Source organism: Lynx canadensis, chromosome B4, assembly GCF_007474595.2.
Source record: "Lynx canadensis isolate LIC74 chromosome B4, mLynCan4.pri.v2, whole genome shotgun sequence".
Taxonomy (NCBI): domain Eukaryota; kingdom Metazoa; phylum Chordata; class Mammalia; order Carnivora; family Felidae; genus Lynx; species Lynx canadensis.
In genome coordinates this window covers 49,485,561-49,496,772 of record NC_044309.1, presented here as the reverse complement: position 1 = coordinate 49,496,772, position 11,212 = coordinate 49,485,561, and positions in this window count along the sequence as shown.

The following is an 11,212-nucleotide window of genomic DNA, read 5'->3' as shown; positions in this document are numbered from 1 at the left end:
CAATAATTTTTTTTAAATTGTTTACAAATACATAGAGATTGACCTGATTGAAAAAAAAAAAGTAAAATGTTGGCAGAAGGATTCATGCAAGATTATTTTTCATTGGAGTTTAAGATGAATAATTTTGTAGAGTATATTAAGATAATTATAGTCATAAATACTTTCATGTATCTGCCTTTGATTTAATTCATGTATGGCCACATCCTTCTCTTTGTTTATTAGTCATTAAGTGAGCCTTAGGTGAAACCATAAGGTAGGCAAGAGTTCATCTGGCAGAAAATGTCATCCAGTCTTTTCTCTGCACTAGAAATATACGAAAATGTCTGCAGTGCTGTTCCGGATCTAAGAGTCAGCTGTCATGATTCTTTTATGGAATAGCATGGCAGTTGCCTACACTCTAAGGTTAGTGTCAAAAAGTTTGGGCTCATCCCCCTGCCCAAGTTCTCTCTCTCTATTTGTTAGAGGTTTTTAGTATTATTATTATTTATTTATTTGTTTGTTTGTTTTTTACCTTCCAAGTATCGGAATACCCAACCCAAATTCAATTAAAAGAGATTTATTAACTCACGCAATTGGTTAGTCCACAAGTATATTCAGTTTCTTTAAGGACTTAGATGAAGTTTTATAAAATGAATTTGGAATCTCTCTCCATTACTCAGCTTTGCTTGCTTGATGTTGGCTGCATTCCAGGCACCCTCTCCCCTCATGTTTGTGAGGTAGTCCTGTCCCCAGAAATAGATCAAGTTGTAGAGGTAAGCTTTCCTGACCCTATTTGGTGTTAATTAGGTCACTTATGCATCTCTGAAAAGGGGTAGATAAAATAACTTACATTGAAATACTTACACTGTTGTGGTGGTTAGTTGGTCATGCGTGTGGTGGTTAAATGGTCCATGTGTCAACATGGAAGGTGTTTTGAGATGAGATTAATATTTAAATTTGTGAACGTTGAATAAGCAGATTGTCCTATATAATGTGAATGGGCCTCATCCAATCAGTTGGTGACCTAAATGGAACAAAAAGACCAGCCTCTGAGAACAAGAGGGAATCCTCCAGCAGACTGCCAGTGGTGTTCGTCTACACCATCAGCTCTCCTTAGTGTCCAAGCTGCCAGTCCATACTGAAGATTTTGGACTTTCTAGCTTCTATCATCACACTAGCCAATTCCTTATAATAAATCTATTTACCTTTTTTCCTATCTAATTTAACTATCTATCCATCTATTCATCTATTTATCCTACTAGTTCTGTTTCTCTGGGGAACCCCAGGGACCCCTGACTAATACAACTGGTGAGTGACTCTACCTCCAGAGGGGGGGATAAGAGAGAGCTTCATCCAAATGTTGATTGAGAGACTGGGAATGGTTTTAGGAAGGAAGTAGGGAGGCTTGGCTTCTAGTAAGACAATGAACAAATATCCACAAAGGCCTAACAATTGTTTATGACTTTTTGTCCTCTCTGCTTCCTTTTGTAGCTCATTCTTTAGGACAAATGATTAGGTTTGAATCTCAGTTCAGCCACTTATCAGATAAATGACCTTTGGTAAGTTACTTGGCCTCTGTCTCTGTTCCTCATTTTTGTCTCTGTTTCTCATAGAGATAATAATAGTTCCCACCTCATAGGGTTTTGTGATGATTAAATAAATAAATACATGTAGGGGTGCCTGGGTGGCTCAGTTGGTTAAGTGTCCGACTTGGCTCAAGTCATAATTTCACAGTCTGTGAATTCGAGCCCCGCGTCGGGCTCTGTGCTGACAGCTCAGAGCCTGGAACCTGCTTCAGATTCTGTGTCTCCTTCTCTCTGTGCCCCTCCCCCGCTTGTGCTCTCTCTCTGTCAAAAATAAATAAACATTAAAAAAATAATAATAAATAAATACATGTAAAATTATTAAAACAGGGCCTGGAACAGAGAAACTATGCTATTGTAATTATTATTATTATTATTATTATTATTATTATTCATTATAATCTCCTTTGATCCCTACTTCTCCCCTATGTATTGAATTCCTAGTTTTCCACATTACATTTCTCGCTGCTCTCAGCTGAACTTGCCTGGCCTAGTTTTTCCAGGTTCTTTCTGGCTCCTCTATCATAATTTACCCATGGCTGTAAGATTTTTATCAGTGCATTCTTTTTATAGTTTACAGAACTGAACAGACAACCTAAAATCATAGATTTTTAGAACTTGCGGAGATCATCTAGTCCAGTAGTTTCCAAAGTAGGGTGCACAGGAGTCTTGATTCATTCAGTTGAGGGAGAAATATATTGGGATTTATATTTTTATGCATTTTAAATGTGTAATTTAAGAAAGAAATGAGCTTGCTAGTTAAAGAATGGGTTCATAATGGTATATGTATATGTATATATGTATATCTTATAATACATATATGCTAGAGAGTAAATGCCCATTTTTTTACTGATAGGATAGTGTAATCAAAAAAGTTGAGATAGCAGTGATCTCACAGTAGAGATCACAGAAGAAGCAAGCGACCCCAAAGAAGGAAACAGCTTACCCAAGATCTCAACTATTATTAGAAGAATCTGGTTTTCAATGGGAGACAGTGTGAGATGACCATAGCTAAGTTATTTAAGCCCATGGGGTCTGAGTTTCCTCATCTTTAAAGGGGAAATTATGGGCCCTACAAAGTAAACTTGTTGTGAGTATTAAATTAAGTGAAAGCGTATTAAAGAGGGTAGCACAGGGGAGCCTGGGTGGTTCGGTCAGTTAAGTGTCTGACTTTGGCTCAGGTTATGATCTCATAGCTTGTGGGTTCGAGCCCCGCGTCAGGCTCTGTGCTGACAGAGCCTGGAGCCTGCTTTGGATTCTGTGTCTCCCTCTCTCTCTGCACCTAACCCACTTGCATTCTGTGTCTGTCTCTCTCAAAAATAAATAAACATTTAAAAAAAAATTAAAGAGGGCAGTCCAGAGGATGACCCAATGTCAGGACTCAATGTGAGTTCTCTTCCTTTCATGTCTCAGGATAGACATCTTTCCATTGAATGACAGTGCCTTTCAAAACCTGGAATAAATAGTACTGGATTATTTGGTACTAATAAAGATATATGTTGGGGCGTCTGGGTTGCTCAGTTGGTCAAGTGTCCAACTCTTGACTTCAGTTCAGGTCATGATCTCAGGGTCATGGGATCAAGCCCACATCTGGGTCTGCACTGAGCATGAGACTGCTTAGGAGTCTCTCTCTTCCTCTCTCTCTGCCTCTCCCCTGCACCCACATGCTCTCTCTCTCTCTCTCTCAAAAAAAGATATATTTTACTATGGAAAATTTTTGCAATTCAAAATATTTTTAAAGGATTCCAACATTATAATAATAATAATAATAATAATAATAATAACAACAACAATAATAACAACAACCTCAGTACCACAGTAGAATGGTAACTGAGGGATATAGAGGTAAAGGTTTCCTTTGCTACCTTCCTCACGAATCAAACTATATGGGTCAACTCTGTTTTTGGTACCAGAATTCTCTATTGGAGGAGTTTAGAAGCAGTGATCTGTTTGGTGTAGGAAGCCAAAGACTTGTCCTAAAGCTGGCTGCATGGAAAGTACACTGTTTATTTCATGTATATTTATTTGCTGTAGCATTTTTAAAGGGATTGTGCTATTGTCCCACCCTCACCCCAGTCATCACTGCTTGTTGTCGCATATGCCCTTATCCTTAGCCTAGCAGTCCTTCCATTCCTTCTCAAAATCCCATGCAAACAATAGTAAATCTCTTTCCTATTCATATGTGTTCTAAATAGCCACCATCCTATGCAAACTCTTCACTTTCAACTTAATAAGTTTTCCCATCCCTAAATCAAAACTAATTAGCTTTGTTTTTCAAATTGCTGACACTGGGGGTCTTCGCTATAACAAACCTGTGTGTGATTAGTGATATAACGGCTGGTGCTGAGCTTGGGCAAATATTTATAGAGTAATCATATTGGATAGGGTTGAATAACCTCTTGGATTAAGCGTGAGCGTCTGCCAGGCAATGCTGCAAAATTGTGCTAATTTAATGGTACAGTCCATTCTTCCGTCTGCTGATACAACCTCTACAGACACTGCTACAAATATAATCAAGGATATTAGGGCACAGCATGGTTCCTTTATTGGCACCCGTGACAGTAATATGCCAGAAGAATCCAAATATCATTTTGCAAATATAAATTATGTGGTAGGTAAATGGAAGTTCATATAGGGAGAAGATTAAATATACACACACCTAACACATTGACGAAGCAAAGGTAAGTAGTCACTGGATAAACAGTTGCCACATTATTTGTCTATTAGATACCAAAGGGACAATTTTGCTTTTATTTACTGTCAGGGACAGTAAACAGATCTGAATTAGGCAAGCCAGTTTTAGTGCTAAAGGAGAATTTCTTCTATATCAAACTGTACTGATATTAATGTCAACTTCTCATGGGGACACAGCAAGTAAATCTGAAGATATACAGTTAATTCTTAATAGTAGTCCTCAAAACCTGTAGTGTGAAACGAGATTCAGACCTTGGGGAGGAAGAAATGAAGGCAGTGGCTTTTAAAAGCCATGAAGTTAAGCAGTGGCCAAACGGAGACTAAAAATCCCATCCCAGTGTGTGAACACACTGCCCAGTGCTTTCCTAACCAGGGCATAGGGACCTATTAAAACAAAACACCATAATATTGACATACAAATGACCATAGTAAACTGGGTCATTTCCTTACAAATATTCCTCACTCATAGTGTTGTACAAATTTTAATTTAATAAAGATTCTATATTCGATACATATAGGGACAAAGACCTTGAGTTTCTTCTTTGCATTGATTAATTGTAATTATACCATTTTTTAAATACAGCTTAGCTATCTTTCTCAGATACTCCAACTGGTTAGCTATATTTAGATGTGAGGAGGAAGCAGAGTAATTCTTAAAGAGCTCTATGTTTCTTACAACTGACTTGACTGACAGTCCTTAAGTGCTATTTCTTTCAAAGCAAATATGACTCACAGCCCTTAGGTAGAGTGTGTGCACAGACTAGAAATATTGATCTGTCCACATCCTAGAAACATTAAGACACAATAAAAAGAATTTTTAACTTAATTCTGAATAATGCAATAGCAAAAACATATGAACGGTACACAATCGACAATGGTAATGTATCTGTAATGTTTTATAATGTCAAGGATTTAATTTAAACTCAAAAAACAGAAACTGTCTTCCCAGCCCAAACTCACCCCCCTTCAGCTTCACTGTGACAGTTCTTAGAACAGTAAGTGCCTAAAAAAACTTATTCAAAGATATAAATAAATATGCATTATTTAAGTCATTGGGTACCAGGTACCCACCTTGTAGTAACTCTAGTCACCAGCTCAAAATTTAGAAATGAGAGCGCCAGGAGGCAGTCTGGTTAAGTGGAGTGAAGAAATGTTCCCAATTACTCCACATCAATACTGGCCAGAGGTAAATGGAGGAAGAGGCAGGTTGCAAAAGGCAGCCTGGGACCAGGAGATCCCAGTCGATAGATACTCCTCTCCCTGGTGCTTCTTCAACTACTTGGAAACCTCTTTTTCTACTTGCCCCTGGCCAGCCTTCTTGCTGCAATTATTTCTGGTTCCCACAGAAGGCAGCAGAGAATAATCAATACTGCTGTGGGTTACAAAACGTGAAGTTTTCTCAGTTTTGGCTCCAATGGTTCTCCCAGCCCCGCAGAGGTGCCAGCTGCTAGATTCTTCCTTCCAACAGTAATTCAATGACAGGGTTGCAGGCTATACTGCTGTCACTACCTTAAAAGTAGTATTTTCAATAAAAAAAAACCAGGTTTACTTACTACATATAGTTCTGTTTTCATTTAATAAATGTATATAATATTTCCCCAGGGCAATGGAGATATGCTTCCACACACAATTACATTATTTGGGGAACAAATGTCCAATAGATGAAAGAAAAATTGGTGAGAGGCAGACAGAGCTGGTGACTATAGGAAGAAAAAGACTGATGTGTCACCAAAAGACAGTTTCCATGCCTGCTGACTACTCCTGTTTCCCAGGCCTGTCTTTCTTCAAATCATTGCCATAGTCTCTCACGCATTCCTTCCTCGGTACCTCCCTGGAGTTTGCAATGATGTCTTTGGCTCTCACCATGTAGATCAGAGTATTGCTTGGGAACATGTACACTCAGCCTTCATCTATAGGCTAAGACTTACCCCATACAATACAATCAGCCCAGTCCTTAGACAGAGGAGTTTAAGGGTTCATATTTGAGAAGTTTTATCTCCATGTTAAATCAAGTTGTTTGTTTTCACGACACTGTGATTAATGCAGCCAAGTTTCTGCAAGTCTGGGTTCCTGTCCCTGAGCCATGTTTATTACCTGGTCTTTCACCTAATTTATGCCCCATCTCTGCATCTAGGCTCTTGACATCTACTCCTGAATGTCTGAATAGCTATTTCCTTGGATCTTTGCCAGATCTCTCTGGGGGCAGACAGTTCCCATAATAAGTCCCTGCTCTGTCTCTGCTTAGGGTGACACATGAGATTCATTCTAACCCCACTTCATATGCCAGCTGTTCTTTGTTCCTGGAGTCATCTCCCAACTTCGAATTCCCTTTTTATATTCACATCCTTGTCCCCTCAAGTCTAGATCAATAATACAGTTGCAATCCTGTTCTAGAAGCCCTGGCGTGTCTATGGACTCTTGGGTCTAACCTTCTTTGATCAGGTTCAACTTCGTACTCCAAGTAGAACAGGTGCCATATAAATAATTAAAAAAGCATGACTGATATTAATAACTTCTATTTGTTGAATACCTACAAAGTACCAGACACTGTGTTTTCAAGCGTTATTTTACTAGTCACAATGTACATACATTTTTATGTCAATAGGGCTGATAGTCTGCTGAAAGGCATATGAACATAACCTTCCCAATTGTGAAAGTCCTGTAATACTTTTTCATGGATTAGTAAGTAGCTACTTCTTTGGTCTTCCAAGTGCCCCCACCTGAGTCCCTGGCTATCCCGGTTCTCTTGCCACCACTTGCCCTGGTCCATGATCCATGATCCAGCAGTTAAAGAGTTAGTGCCCTGCCCAGTGCTCGGGACACTGTTGATGCTGATTGGTTGCTGCCATCCCATTCTAGCTATCAAATATTTTTAACATCAGCTCTTGACTATTAGTATTACCCTTAATCTACAGATTAGATAACTGAGATTCATAGAAGTTCACTCATTCAAGGCCATGTAATTAGTAAATGATAAAGCAGAGGCTTAAACCTATGTCTGCTGTTCATAGATCATTCTCTTTCCTCTGGACCAGTAGCTCATAGACACAGAAGCATTTCCCAAACTTGTTTATAGTAAGAATAAACTCTTGTCAAAATCACAGCTTCCTGAGACTTTCTTCCTAGAGATTCCGATCTAAGCCAGTCTAATTTTAGGCAGGAATCTGTATTTTCAAGAAGTTGATTCTTATGGTTATTCAAGCTTTGGAACACCGCTCTAGGGCAATTTTTCCAGAACAGAGCTGGAGACTGACTGGAATTACTGTGATGTCTCCATGTCTCCAATGAGCAAGTGAAGACTTTAACACAATTTCTGGACTGTAAGAAATGTTTTTGAACAGAACAGGATCTGTGTTTCAGGTGGTGGGCTACTTTGCTGATTGTTTTTGGTGGAGTGGCGCAATTCAAAACTAGAATCATGCTTTGGCGTCTCTGGAAACATCATTAGAGGCAGCCAATAATTAGAATGAAGGAAGAGTACAGTTTAAAAATAGGTCAAACGAAAAGGACATAGAATGAGAGCCAAAACAAAAATAATTCCAGGAAACCTGGAAAGGGGGCGCTGAGTTCACGAAGATGAATGTTGTGGCTCCAAAAACTATCAATTTGCCCAAAGAGCATTCCAGAATATGTTTTGCAGAACCATAACCTGTAAATAAAGAGCTTAAAGGAAATTAAATGTACTCTGTTGTCTGTGGTGGCCATTGGTGCATTTCCTCCCTGCACGTCGCCACTGTTCCGCCGTGTGTTTCCTGGTAATGTTTGACAATATGGTTTGTTACAAAAGCCTTTTCAGTCCCTTCTCTCTCTTGACATTCTGTCTCCTATTTCTGCTGTTCACAAAAGCTAATCAGGAAACATACAAAAGGGTCCAGAAAAACGCAAGCATCGCATATTAATTGCACACAGCAGGTTTATGCTGCAATTCCCTTTCTCGGGAAAGCGTTTGGAAAGAAACAGGAAGAAAAAGAGTGAAGTGAACGAGCAATTGTCTCTAGCCTGGTCTTATAACGAGAATTGATTCATTAAATATTTCTGAGGATGGCAGAGTCATCTAACTCAATAGAACCTCCTTGATGCTCTTCCTGACGTGTAAATCATCGACGAGCAAGAGAAACCTACAGTGGAGCTGAAATTTACTACCACAGGACGTGGCCCAAGCTGGCTTGGTTCTCTTCCAATCGCTTAAACACCTGCTGCAGTTATCAGTACACATATTCCCGTAGACAACTGAGAAACAACTCATCGAATAAACCAATAAGTAAAATAAAGTGCCAAATATGCCCTCAGCAGAGGCTGATAAAATGAAACATTTAAATAAATTTAACTGAATACTTCCAAATGGCACACCTGACAATGAAGAGAATGCACAGCGGTGGAAGCCCTTTAGAGAAAAACTATATTGAGCAATTTTTCTATAATTCTAAAAAGCTAAACCCATATCTAATCTCACCCTCATCCTCTACAGATAATGTGGCTTCTTGCCCTGGGGTGAAGAAAAGTGAGCAAGAACAAAACAATAACAACAACAATAATAAAGTTTAGAATTACATGGTACAAGGGACTTGGGACAAAGAATGCTGTCGTCCTTTATTTATTTAGGTGAAGAATGATGCTTTTCTTCCTTTCCTTGTTATTTTTTCCCCCAGTACTTAACACCTGCACAAAAGTCCCTGACTTAAGAGGTAGGGCTTAGCTAATGAGGTGTGTCAACACAATTGGAAGCCCATTTCTAAATGAAAATTGCACTGTGCTGTGAGCACAATCCCTTCAGGTTGGAGAGAGCATTTATAAAGCAGCAGGGGTGCTAGCTGGTGCTTTCTCTGTAAGAAGGGGCCTGTAGGGTTACCACAGCTGGGGGAGAGAGAGCCTGACCTAGAGCTATGGGCGAACGTGATAATTCTCCCCCAAATTAGTCATATTTCTCCAGGTTACCTTCAGAGATAGTGAGTAAAAGCAGATATAATCCCTCTCCTAATTGTAAACCAGCACCAGCCTAATTATATTCCCATTTACCCCAGATACTCTAAAATCATAGGCTTTCTGTTTGCTAATTCCTCTTATTCATGGTTTTATGACTCCAGAGGAGGCTTTGGGGAGTATGAATTGAAAAACAGTGCAGTGAGTTAGTTCCACATAGACATTAAGTATGAAAAAGTAATGGAACAGAGGAGAAAAGGGGGTGGGAAGAAAAAAGCCTCATATGTAGTATAGATGATTTCAGTCAAGCCCGGAGGTGGAGGTGAGGCCTAGGTATGTAAGCATGAGGTTGAAGGTCACAGATGCAAGAGTACAAAGCAGTGTTCTAGCCATCCAGCCCATATTCCTTACCTATCAAACACCCATTCTGTGATAAACTCCACTCCCTTTGTCTTAGAGTGTGTTCATATTTAAGATCTACATAATTGTGAGTATTTTTATATCTACTTATTAACATTAGCCTTGGGAGGGACCCATGCACCAAAGCTTGTGCAGTGATGCTGAAAATCAGAAGACGTTAGGAGCTTAGAAGTAGGACAAAAGGTGAAGGTCACAGTGGTTAACAAGTTCACTTAAGTCTTTCAAGCTAATGTTATTTCCATGCCTCTTTCCAAAATCTTCACCCCACACGGTATGTGTGGTTCTTGTCTGTGTTGGGGGGATGATAAAATTGAAAGACTGTGTAATGATATTCAGTGTGTGTGTGTGTGTGTGTGAGAGAGAGAGAGAGAGAGAGAGAGAGAGAGAGATTATGCTACATAATTCTTCATTGAAAATGATTTTTATTTATTTTTTAAATTATTTTTAAGTTTGTTTGTTTATTTACTTATTTATTTATTTATTTATTTATTTTGACAGAGGGAGAGCGCAGGAGAGGGGCAGAGACAGTGCTGTCAGCACAGAGCCCAACGCAGGGCTCGAACTCATGAACTGTGAGATCATGACCTGAGCTGAAACCAAGAGTCAGACACGCTCAGCCTTTTTTTTTTTTTTTCCGACGTTTATTTTTGGGACAGAGAGAGACAGAGCATGAACGGGGGAGGGGCAGAGAGAGAGGGAGACACAGAATCGGAAACAGGCTCCAGGTTCCGAGCCATCAGCCCAGAGCCCGACGCGGGGCTCGAACTCACGGACCGCGAGATCGTGACCTGGCTGAAGTCAGACGCTTAACCGACTGCGCCACCCAGGCGCCCCTGAAAGTGATTACTTTTAAAACAGCCTTAAATGCTTCATTCTTCTGTGGCTTTTTGATGCAAGTGAATAATAAAAAAAATCTTCCAAGTTATTGCCAAGATCACACAACCGCTATCTTTTAGGTTTTCCCAAGGCCACAACTAAAAAGGGGATCACAGCACCAATATTACAGGATGCCACTATCATGGAAGGCCAGTTATTATTTTAGTCTGCAGTTGGGGAAATGTCCATTGCTGGTTCACCAGATCAGTACTAGTTCACAGGATAGAGAAGGAGGAGGGATCAAGGTCGAACAGAGCCAAATAAGCAAACTGTCTCAAAGGGATGTTCCTTCCTAGAAAAATGAGCATTTAAGGTGGAGATATACTACTACAAGACAATGTGGATCCAGTATATGATCCTCACAGCTACAGATCAAGGGATTTAATGGTCACCTCCTCCAGATGATAATAAGGCCCACATTTATACTAAAAACAAGCATCCTCACAACCACCGTAGGTAAGCTGAGAGCAGGATGTTCCAATCATCTCCACACGACACCACAGCTCAAAGAGGTCTTTCCAAAGTGCTCAAACAGCATGGCTGGAATTGATAATCCAGAGAAAGTCTAATAATTTCCCATGAAAATTTTTACTTTAAAGCAGACAGGTTGCTTGCGTGTTTGGTTTTTTGTTTCTCATCCATGCTAGGAAACATTGAGAAACTGAATTTAAATTCAAAGGTTGCTTGGTAAATATGGAATCAGAGAAATGGAAATCGTGTGGCCTCAAGAGATGATATTT